The sequence below is a fragment of the Natrix helvetica genome (genome assembly GCF_964273705.1).
Source record: "Natrix helvetica genome assembly, chromosome: 3".
Classification (NCBI taxonomy): domain Eukaryota; kingdom Metazoa; phylum Chordata; class Lepidosauria; order Squamata; family Natricidae; genus Natrix; species Natrix helvetica.
Genome location: NC_138549.1, coordinates 99,261,307 through 99,272,589, shown reverse-complemented (window position 1 = coordinate 99,272,589; position 11,283 = coordinate 99,261,307). Strand labels below are relative to the sequence as shown.

Here is an 11,283-nt window from a genome sequence, read left to right as displayed (position 1 = left end):
GCGTATGCGCAGATGCTTCTGCGCATGCACAGAAGCATCACACGTGCGCAAAAGCGCGCACAGGAGCATGCCCTAATATCCCCCCCGATATTAGAACTACTACCGACCTCCGCTCCTTCCGACAGAAACTTAAGACCCACCTGTTCCAATTAGCTGGCCTAGCTGATTTATAGTCCCACTTTCAACCTCCTGGCAAACATCTTATTCTGGGGTAGTTTTTAAGGGTAATTTTAATTTTTATTTGAATTTTATCCATTATTGTACAGTGTATATCCTACCTCCTCCGTATATCTATGTATATCTATATTTTTGTATCCACATGGTTGTTTTTAATATGACTGTACACCGCCCCGAGTCCTTTCTAGGAGAGGGTGCGGTCTATAAATTAAAGTATTATTATTATTATTATTATTATTATTATTATTATTATTATTATTATTATTATTATTATTATTATTATTATTATTATTATTATTATACCCGAACTGGTAGCAAAACAATTAGCAAACCACCTCTGCTGTGCTCAGATCTGAATTTTTGGTTTTAGCCTAACACAAAAGTCATTTTAAAATGAAGAAATGCTGAGAACAAAGAATGCCGTTTGCTATTCTATCCCAAGCCAGGTCCTGAAACTCTTCCCAATCTCTCAATCCACTTAAAAAGAAAAAGAAAACAGTGAAGAGAAACTGGCCAACATTTAAATTTCAACTCTGTAGTTATAGTTTTACCTGGGTAACTGAGGCACTCCGCTATCCTAGCAATTCCTTTACAATATCTGAAGTTTAGCAACTGGGAACAGGGGTGAAGCAATAGTCCCTTGCCAGTAAAGAAATGGAACTTTAGCATAAAATAAATAATAAAATTAAATAATAATAATAATAATAATAATATAAAATAAAATAATAATATAAAATAAAATAAAATAAAATAATAATAATAATGAAATAAAAATAATAAAATAAAATAAAATAAATAATAAAATAATAAAATAAAATAATAAAATAAAATAAAATAATAAAATAAAATAAAAATAATAAAATAAAAATAATAAAATAAAAATAATACAATGATATAAAAGAAAAGAATCAAATCAAATCCCGGCTTTTGAAACTATTTCAACTGCATTGCAGGTGAGCCAGAAATATAGCTATACAATAGAGGTCGTGTTCTAGGAAGGTCTAGAACAGCGGTAGTCAACCTGGTCCCTACCGCCCACTAGAGGGCGTTCCAGCTTTCATGGTAGGTGGTGTGGGTTTGCTGTAACTCTGCTTTATAAATTTTATAAAGTTACTTCCCTACTTTATAAATCACTATTACTGTGGTTAGAAAATGTTACTACTAACAGAGATACAAAAGTGGGCGGTAGGTATAAAAAGGTTGACTACCCCTGGTCTAGAATGACTTTCAAAGTAGCTTCCTTGGGATTGGTGGCCTTATATCCAGGCTATAATCATTCCCAATCTTGTTTAGCTTTTGATTTGGAGATTACACTTTGCCCAAAGCTACCTTTGTTATTGTCAAGCACAACACAGTCATTTGTGGTTGCTATCTGCCCAACTTTTCTACATAATCTTTGCAGACATGATTCTGTGGCTACCTGAAAAATCCAGAGGGTCCTGAATATTGGTCCTTCTCCTTTTTGTCTTGATATTCTGCTCCCGTCCCCAACATGAAAAGACTTGTACTGATTTCGGTGCCCTTTGGAAACAAGTCCAAATATTAAGCTGGTATTATTATGCATAGTGTTGTTGAGGATTGGCAATGCAATGCTGGCAATGAATGAATGAACCTCCTGAGGCTTTCTATTAAGAGGTATTGTGTCTTTTCAAAAGATAATTCTTCCATATTTGGAAAGTGAGCGGGATCACTGGAACTCAATACACAGGCAGGAAATCTTCTTCCAAGGGAAGCATTATCGCTGTGGAGACTTGTTCATGGGGGGTGGGGGTGGAATTATGAAGTGTAAGAGAACAGTTTTTCCCAGCAAGTTTCTTGATTTAGTAACAAGGGCAAACTTTGCGTCCAACTGAAACTTTAACTTTTGTGAAAGGAAAGGAAACAAGGCAGAGGTTATGTTGCCAGATATCATAGATTTAGAAAACGATTCTTTCTCAGTTTTGGCAGAAAGGCCAGATTAAGTCATCTTCCCGAATCTCAAACTCTAATTCAATATTATTTTTACAGTACCGTAATTTTATTAAAGATCACAATTGCAACAATAAAAACTAACAAACTAAAAAAAAAAAAATTAAATGCAGAAAAGAAAAAAGAGAAAGAGGAAAAAATAGAAAGATTAAGACTATAATAAAGAAAAATAAAATAAATATATAAAGACGTGTATAACCCATCATTATACCAAGTATAAACAATTTTAGTAACAAATGACGTACCTATATTTTAGTGCCCCGTATCACTTTTTAATATTCTCAAGCAACTCTTCATATTTTCTATCCTTGTATAGAATAGAAGGGCCATCACTCTAATATATGAAAGTGAAAGGAGAATTATTAGATGTCATGTAACATATATGTGGCCTGCAACATATAACACAACACAACATAACTTAATATAACATAACACAATTATTTTGTTTTTCAGACTAAATAATGGATTTTACCCAGGAAAAATCAATTTATGTCAATGGAATAATAGGTGGCAAATAAAAAAAACCAATGGAGAGGACAAATAGCACTAGACACTAATTAGCGTGTGGCTGATCGAGTCATTGCAGACAATAGGAGTGTAAAAAGTTGGCCTCTATTTACTGGAAATACAGATCTAAATTCTCTTAATTATTTCAGAAACTTGGAGCAACTCTCTTGGTGAATGCAAAATACATCTTGACATTGAACTTTCTCCAACAAAAGTACCTTAATTCATATCTGCCTTTCAGTTTAGAAAGATCAAAAAGTCTGTCCAACCCCTACTTTAGTTAAAAATTGGAAGGAGGCTTCAATGATTCTAAAGTGCACTTTTTATTCTCTCCTTTGAAATCCTGCATACTTTGGAAACAATATAATAGTGACCTCTAAAATGGAATGCGATTCTCTTAATAGCTACTTAAGAGAGAAACATTTGAGAATGCTGGTTTCCCCTGTTCTAATGCAAGCTGTTGTTTGCCTTCATAGCTGGGATTTGTATGCCTCTGGCTTTTTCTAGCATAGAAACCAAGTTAACCAATGTTGTGCAGAATTGGTTTCCCCTGTTGCAACACTACTTCATTTCTCTGGCATCCAGCTTCTTCCCTCCATATAATATTGTAGCCTAGCATTTATTTCCACTCAGAAAAGAGAAAACACTCATCCAAAAGCAGAACAAGAGAGGAGGGAAGGAAGGAATGGAAGTCACAAAAGGGCTTTAGTAAGTGGGATGGAGATTCCCTCTCTAAGCCTTCTGGCCCTCTGCCATTTTCCAAGCATCCTTATGATTTAGTCAAGCTTAACATCTGGTAAATTTATTTGCTTCCATTGCATGCAGCTGGAGACCCTTTTTTTCCCCCAAAGGATATTTTAGGAAAAGGTGAGAACAGTAAATGATGTTTCTTTTTTCTTCCATCCTGCCAGTTTGGGTGCAGCAGGAAGTTTGAAAGGAACCTATAATTCTTTGGCTCTGTTATAAAAAATTCTGCTGGAGGGGGAAGGTAGAGATAGCTACTCCTTGTTCTTCTTCTTTTTTTAAACCTACTGCTTCTTTGAGAATTGACAATGGAGTGTAATTATATGGAGGAAAAGGCAAGAGAAAGAAAATTTATGAAAAGTTAAGGATGAGCAGATTCCTCTATTGTCTGTAGATCCAAGCATAAATCTACTTTATTTTATTTTCAACTATTACAAGAAGAGTGAACCAATTATTTAAGATATGTATCATCACCATAAAATATATAACTTTCTACACAGTTTTCCCCCCAAATAGAAATTGTGGGTGGTTGTTGTTGTTGTTTTGTAGTGTGTAATGTATTTTGGGGAGACCGAACCCTGGAATGCAAATTCAGACAAACACACAGCCTAAAAGAAGAGATTTTTTTTTTTGCTATGCCTTGGTGTGAGAAGTATGAAATTGGTCGATTAACTGTCCTTCCTCTAGGCTGATGTCTCACTGACCCCTCCTCCCTTGCTCTGTCCCTTGTACATTTTTGCAGCTCGCTTTTTTCTTTTGTTTCCCAAAGAACACATGGCTTGTTTACCCATTCATAAAAGACAGAAAGGGCTTAAAAGTAATTGTAAAGCTAGGCCAGGCACAGCGGGTTGAAGAATCTTCTACAGATACAGTCATTGCAATGTAATGGGACCAGTCAACCCCAACTAAATATTTCCCGTATAAGCTGCACACATTTTTTTTAAAAAAGGGGGGGATGACAAAATGTATATTGACCAAATAGTAGTGGAAGAAACTCAGACAGATTTTCGTGGACATTTTTAGGACTTTTCTCCACTGCTGAATTGAAGAACAATTGACCCATTGGAGAGTCATCCAAAAATAAAACTGGCTCATCCCCCTTGCTGATCCTTTCCTTCCTCTACTCCTGGCTCTCTTTCAAGTCACTGTTACCTTCTGACCTCTGTTTAGAGTAACAGGTATAAACACATATATATATTAATACACACACACACACACACACACACACACATATAATATATGTATTTTATACACCTGGGGATTGCACGTGGATGGTGTCAGAATAGAGAGGAAAATACTCTTTTAACCTTACTACAGCTGAGGACAGCTTAAGCCTCTCTTAATCATAGGCAGGAGTCAAGGTGAAGGCGACTTCAAAGAAGAGGGCAGAGTAAAGAAGCTGTTGAAGCAGGTTTGTGCTGGGATTAGGTGGAAGTGAGAAAAACCTTGTGCTTTTGTCTGAGTAATGACAAGTCTCCAGTCTGAATTTCTGCCCTAAAGCAGCATATCTCTCGTCCCTGCATTTGTTGACTCTTATGAGAAAATAACACTTTTAGGTGGCATAGAAATACACACACACATACACACACACACACACACACACACACACACACATACATAAGGAAAGTATTCCAATTGATGAATCACTTCTTTAAGGCTCAATATGTGCTTTGTGGATCATATACCCACAGCCCCCTTCAGATACTTGAGGTATTTATCACTGTCATGAATCCTTAATTGTAGTGACTTGTAGGAAGTTGGCACCCGTCCCTCTCCTAGAAAAAATGAAACATTCTAGGAAATATTAAAAAGGCAGAATATTATATTTCCCTGGATGACAAATGGAGAAACATTTTTTCTAAGCAGGAAGCAGACTCACTCTTAATAGTCCACACCATACTCAATAGCACACAGCAGATGTCAACACTTAAGAGATGAAGAGATAGCTAGGTAGGTCTATTCATAGGCAAATGCCCTCACCCAAGATCCAATAAAGGTAGGATTAGCCCTCTACCCATCTAGCAACAGAACTCACCACATGGCACCTGGGAAGATTACATCAGCAAGGTTCAAGCAAGCTTGGGATTCAGGACAGCTTACAGAGTTTCCCGTGCATAGCCCCATGGGAGTCTGACAACCAATCAGAATACAAGTGCAAATTCAGAAGCCCAGAGAGGGTATAAAACTCATGCACTCTCAGAATCTCTTCCCTTTTTTTCTTCACCCAACATCTTCAAGGTATGTAATCTTGTCCACCATTAAAGCCGTCTTTCCAAACAGCCACAATGTTTTCATTGTCTTTCTCCCCACTTGGAACTGAACCCAGAAGGACATTTCTTCGAACAGACTTAAATGTGTTTCCAACTGCAAACTTTCTGCTTAGGTCAGGGTTGTCAAATTGGCAGCCCGTGGGCCGGATGTGTCATGTGCAGGGTACACCCACCCCAGCTCCGTGGATGGGGAAAATGTTGCAAAACATCACGGTAACATGACATGGTAACTTTGACACCTGTGGTCTAGGTACTGCAAACACGAACACTTATTATTCAAACAGTGCACAGAGACAAAATGCCAGTTTAGAAGCAACCCACAAATGGCCAGGTTTGAGTTCGATACGCACTCTGGTATTCCAAGGAATCAAAAGTCACATACAAACAGGCAGAATAGAATGCAAAGATCCAGCTGAACTGCAGTTGCTCTTAAATAGCCCCTACGTACAGTACTACAGGTATGACCGATTTGTAAGAGTCTCACTTCTTTCTTTTAAGGAAATGACTTGACTTCCTTGGTCTTCTTAATTTGCTGAGCAATTGGGATCTTGACCACCTCTGGCTCGGTATCAACTGACTTAACTTGCACCTGTGCTTTTCAACCCCTTGTTTAGCAACTTTCATTTAGTGACCTGTTACAATTTCAGTTGTGATTTTAAAAAAACTAACTTTAAGATAAGTCTTCACATTTATAACCTTCACAGTAGTGGTGGGATTCAATTCTTTTACTACTGGTTCTGTGGGCATGGCTTGGTGGGTGTGGCATGGCATGGTGGGTGTGGCTTGGTGGGCATGGCTTGGTGGGCATGGCTTGGTGGGCATGGCAGGGGAAGGATACTGTAAAATCTCCATTCCCTCCCCACTTCAGGGGGAGGTTACTGCAAAATCCCCACTTCCTCTCGATCAGCTGGGACTCAGGAGGCAGAGAATAGATGGGAGTGGGGCCAGTCAGAGGTGGTATTTACTGATTCTCCAAACTATTCAAAATTTCCACTACCGGTTCTCCAGAACTGGTCAGAACCTGCTGAATACTACCTCTGCTTCACAGGTCTGTAAATCAAAGGAAGACTGAAGTAAGCTTATAAGCATAGTTGCAGTTTTACTTAGTTACTGCCTGTCTTAATGACCAATTTGTCAATCTCAATTGTGGTTGCTAAACAAGGACTAACTGTAATTCTTATGGTGCGGGCTGGTGTCAAGCTGTTCAGCTTCTAATACTGAAACCTCAGATTGCCCATAAAACTATCAACACCAGGACTGGTCTGCCTTATTCTGGAACATGAAGTAGTTACTCCCCTCAACTGGTATTTTCTGTCTTCGTCTCCTTTTCCCATCCTGGGCTAGGAAAATAGGAGTAAAAGCAGGAAATCATCTTCTGTTAATTGAAAAGACACTAGACAACTGAAGACCTATAACTGGTAGTCTCTCTACAGATACCTGGATGTTCTAAGGCACTGTCAACAGATTATATTCCAAGCCACAAACGAATGCCAAAAATGTATGTGCAAAATAGTATTTAGTTTATTAAGTGTACAAGAGCAGAGGAGTTGGGGTGATAGGCTTAATGAAAGAATAACCTGGATTGAAGAAGACACATGAACAAATGACACGCTTATCCAAAATCATAGATGAGCCTCATTAAAAATAGCTTTTTTATAATAAGAAAGCCTCAAGGCAAAATGAAATAAAAAATAGTTTGCTCTTTCTCAACTAGCCATCCATGCTTAAAACTTTAGGTGGGTTTGATTCCTTTCGGCATCTTAGAAGATTCCAGCTCAGCTGAAATTGAAACAGAAGCTTTCAAATAATAAAAACAGATTTCTCCCTAGCTATTTACTCTCAAGCCACCTGGCTTGTCTCAGTTCCATCCACTAGAGGTAGGGATTAGTTGTAGTCAGTTGTCTGTGCCTTCTGGTTTAATGAAGGTCTCTGGAGCTTGCCTTGCCAGAGGTGGCTGTTTCAGGGGTGGGGGAGAGAAACAGTTTAGAGGAAATGTGACCATACTACCTTTCTACGCATAACACTTGCTTAAATACTCATTTGCTAAATGGGAAAGTGAAGCTGAAAGCCAAGGGAACAGATATTGAGCTTAAAATCAATAGCAAGTCATCTCAAATCCAGTTCAGTGCTCTCAAATTTTATAAAAATAAAATAAACCTAACCATTCCTGGCATTAATTTAAGGTGTGCGAATCCTTTTTGAGAAATCATTAAACACCTTGTACTTTCTTCATCACTACATTTAAAATCCCACTCAAAGCTACTGTAGCCAAGTGTATTGTACCCAACGCAGCAGGAAAACGTTAATCTTCTCAAGCCACCTGTAAACCTGATAAATGATGTGTGGTTGTTCTTCCACCATTAGTCCAATTACAATGCAGATTATGCATGGCCTCCAACCAAAAGCCAAGCTGGGCCTATGCACCTGATCAAGCAAGTGATCAGCGGCAGAAGTCAGTTGCACAGAATGGGTGAGGGAGAAGAAGAAGAAGAAGAAGAAGAAGAAGAAGAAGAAGAAGAAGAAGAAGAAGAAGAAGAAGAAGAAGAAGAAGAAGAAGAAGAAGAAGAAGAAGAAGAAGAAGAAGAAGAAGAAGAAGAGTGTTTCATGAAGAGGATGACAGATAGCCGTGTTGATGCTACAGAGAGTCTCAAAAGCTGGAGAGGGGAAGTGAAACAGACAATGGAAATAGAGCTGAAAACTAAACACTTAAATGAGCACTGCATTTAACTGAGTGATACAGAACAGTTTACTGGTAGGTTGGTTTAGGATTACAGGCATCCTTCATTATTGATCAAGCTGACTAGAAGTGACTCTTCTGAAGGATTACAGGATCCAAATCTCTAGTTTCCGTTACAATCCAGCTCTTGCTAGATCACTAAATATTAACCACTTCAGGAATGACCTAGTACATTTGAAGCAATGACTTTTTGTCTAGAGCGGGGTGTCCAATTCAAGGCCCGTGGGCGGGGCTGCTTAGATCTGGCCCTAGAGCCACCCTGGAAACAATGGACCAACCTGCAGTGCCTCTTCTCGTGAAAACAGAGCTCAGGAGTGTTGCATCAGCCACAATGGCCTCCTGCAACCCTCTACCAGCAAAAACGGAACCCGGGGAGGCAGAACTGGCCAAAAGCTCAGGGTTGTGTTTGACTTCGGGGGCCAGGATGGGTGTGGCCAGCTCAACATCACTCATCGAGCCTTGAGTGACATCAAGCTAGCCACACCCATCCTGACCACACAGACCCTGCCCCCCCCCCCCGAGGTCAAGCACAACTCTGATGTGGCCCTCAAGGAAATCAAGTTTGACATCCCTGGTCTAGAACATTGAAAAAAATGAGTTGCCCTGAATTTAACTGTTTGATTATTCCATTGGAACTTCTCAACTGCCTTTTTAGTTTTCATTAAATAACCAGGAGTGATTGGTTCTAAATTGGCCATTTCTGAGATTCTACATCCAGATTACACAGCGCCGATCTCAAAACCTCTACCACGGAACAATTGTTCTTACTACTACAACAACAACAATAACAACAACGCCTATTGGACAGATTGGATAGATAATATTAGATCCCTAAAAATCAGAAGGTCAAAACAGCAACTCTGTCCAGGGATCTGGTTCCTTCAGCAGCACAGTTTTCTTTGCAAAATCCTCAGTCTGCCGATAAAAGAGCATCCTATTCCAGAACCATCTGTTTTATGTCCAACATTATTGCACCAAATTTGTGTAATGTCACATGGGAGAAGCATTTAGTAGGTGAAAAGTCTCACAATATTAAAGGGAAAAATTGTTTGCTAATTACTGACCCTGTTTTTCATATGGTTGTAATATTCTCAAAGGTAATATTAGTAAGAAGGCTCCTTTTTAGGTGAGATACTGCTGGCTGCATGCCCATTTCTTTTGTTGGTTAAATATAGCATCTGTAGCCTTAGGCTTGACTTTGCCGTGGCAGCTTATCATAGAGGGGAAATAAAATATCAATATCAGATAAAGTAATGATGAAACATGTTCTGCCTCGAAGATAATTGCAGTTTTTGATGTGATTCCATCTCCACCTCCCTTCCAGGCTTCTACAGATGGTCGGTGTTCGAGCTTTATGCTCATGTTGGATCATAAACAGTGTTTCAGCTTAGCTCAAAACCACTCGTCCTGTTGCTATAGTTTTCCTAGTAAATATGTCAATTAAGGCTTGCATTAAAGAAGTTTGATTTTTGTCTTCTTTCACTAAAGGAAAAGGTAAAGGTTCTTCTCACACATACGTGCTAGTCATTCCATACTCTAGGGTGTGGTGCTCTCTCTGTTTCAAAGTCGAAGAGCCAGCGCTGTCCAAAGACATCTCCATGGTCATGTGGCCGGCATGACTAAATGCCAAAAGCACACGGAAGACTGTTACCTTCTCACCAAAGGTGGTCCTTATTTTTCTACTTGCATTTTTACGTGCTTTCGAACTGTTAGGTTGGCAGAAGCTGAGACAAGTAATGGGAGCTCACTCCATTACACATAGGGATTTGAACCACCGAGCTGCTGACCTTTCTGACCTTAGCCATTGAGCCACCTCATTCCCTTCTTCTTTCACTAGGAAAGCAGGAAAAAGAAGAAGGATCTTTTGGGGCTATTCTAGCAAAATATTTTTTTTCCGTGGGTGACTGAATGGGTATGTCTCAAGCTTTGCAAGGCTGGCAAATTCAAGACACAAGAATCACATCAGTTTCTGGAAAGATCTTTTGTTGCTAATGTCATAGAATCTTGAAAGCCTATCAGAGCAGTTCTGCTGTTTGATTTATACCTAGCACAAAAACGCAAACATTGTTCTGTCTATTTCTTCTACAAAAAGGTATCTCTTTTATAAGAGTATTTTCTTCTTCTTCTGTTTTCCCAGAGTCTGCTAGAGAATGTATTACATGGGGAACATGGGGAAGATCTTGGAAGGCTTAGTGGATTTTCTTATTCAGAATCTACTCACTTGTGGAAAAGAGATTGCATCTTCTTGAATTAAATGTGGAACATTGTTTTATGTTAAATGAAAACAGTGATTCACCAAGTCCATTGTTTTTTATATCATACTGTGACTGTGTAGAGCAGGGGTGTCAAACTCTATGTCATTGATGGCCGCATCAGGGTTGCGTTTGATCTCAGGGGTCAGGTGGGCATGGCCAGGGTGGGTGTGGCCAGCTCAACATCATTCGTGTTGGGGGCACCTGTGCTGGCCCGACCACTCTGCCAGCAAAAATGGGCTCCTGAGCTCTATTTTCGGCTGCAATGGCTTCCCGCAACACCTCTGCCAGCAAAACAGAGCTCTGTTTTCACTGGCAGAGGCACCGTGGGCTGGTCCTTCACTGTTTCCAGGGCAGCCCTGTAGATCAGATGTAAGCACCCACAGGCTGGATCCAGCCCACGGGTCTTGATCTTGACACCCCTGGTTTAGGGCAGTGGCAGCAATTTTTTTAAGTTCAGTGCATCAAACATTTGTAAAATGCCAAACTTAACTCTGCTGGCATACCATATGTCTTTTTTGGGGGGGAAAGGTATTTTTTCAGTCCAACTTCCTGGACAAATATGACCGTAGGTATTGTTCAAAGTATTAGCCTTGCTCTTTAATGCCTTAAATGAATGAGAAACTGA

The 11,283-nt window shown here is 39.4% G+C and overlaps 1 long non-coding RNA gene across 1 annotated transcript; it reads right to left on the bottom strand.

Annotated features, from left to right (window-relative positions):
* Positions 1-1,615: 1,615 nt before the first annotated feature.
* Positions 1,616-5,456, bottom strand: LOC309388867. The gene is made up of 3 exons (XR_014174858.1): positions 5,432-5,456; positions 2,391-2,479; positions 1,616-1,698 (listed from the first exon to the last, which is right to left on the bottom strand). It is a non-coding gene; the product is annotated as an uncharacterized lncRNA (long non-coding RNA).
* Between the last annotated feature and the right edge of the window lie 5,827 nt (positions 5,457-11,283).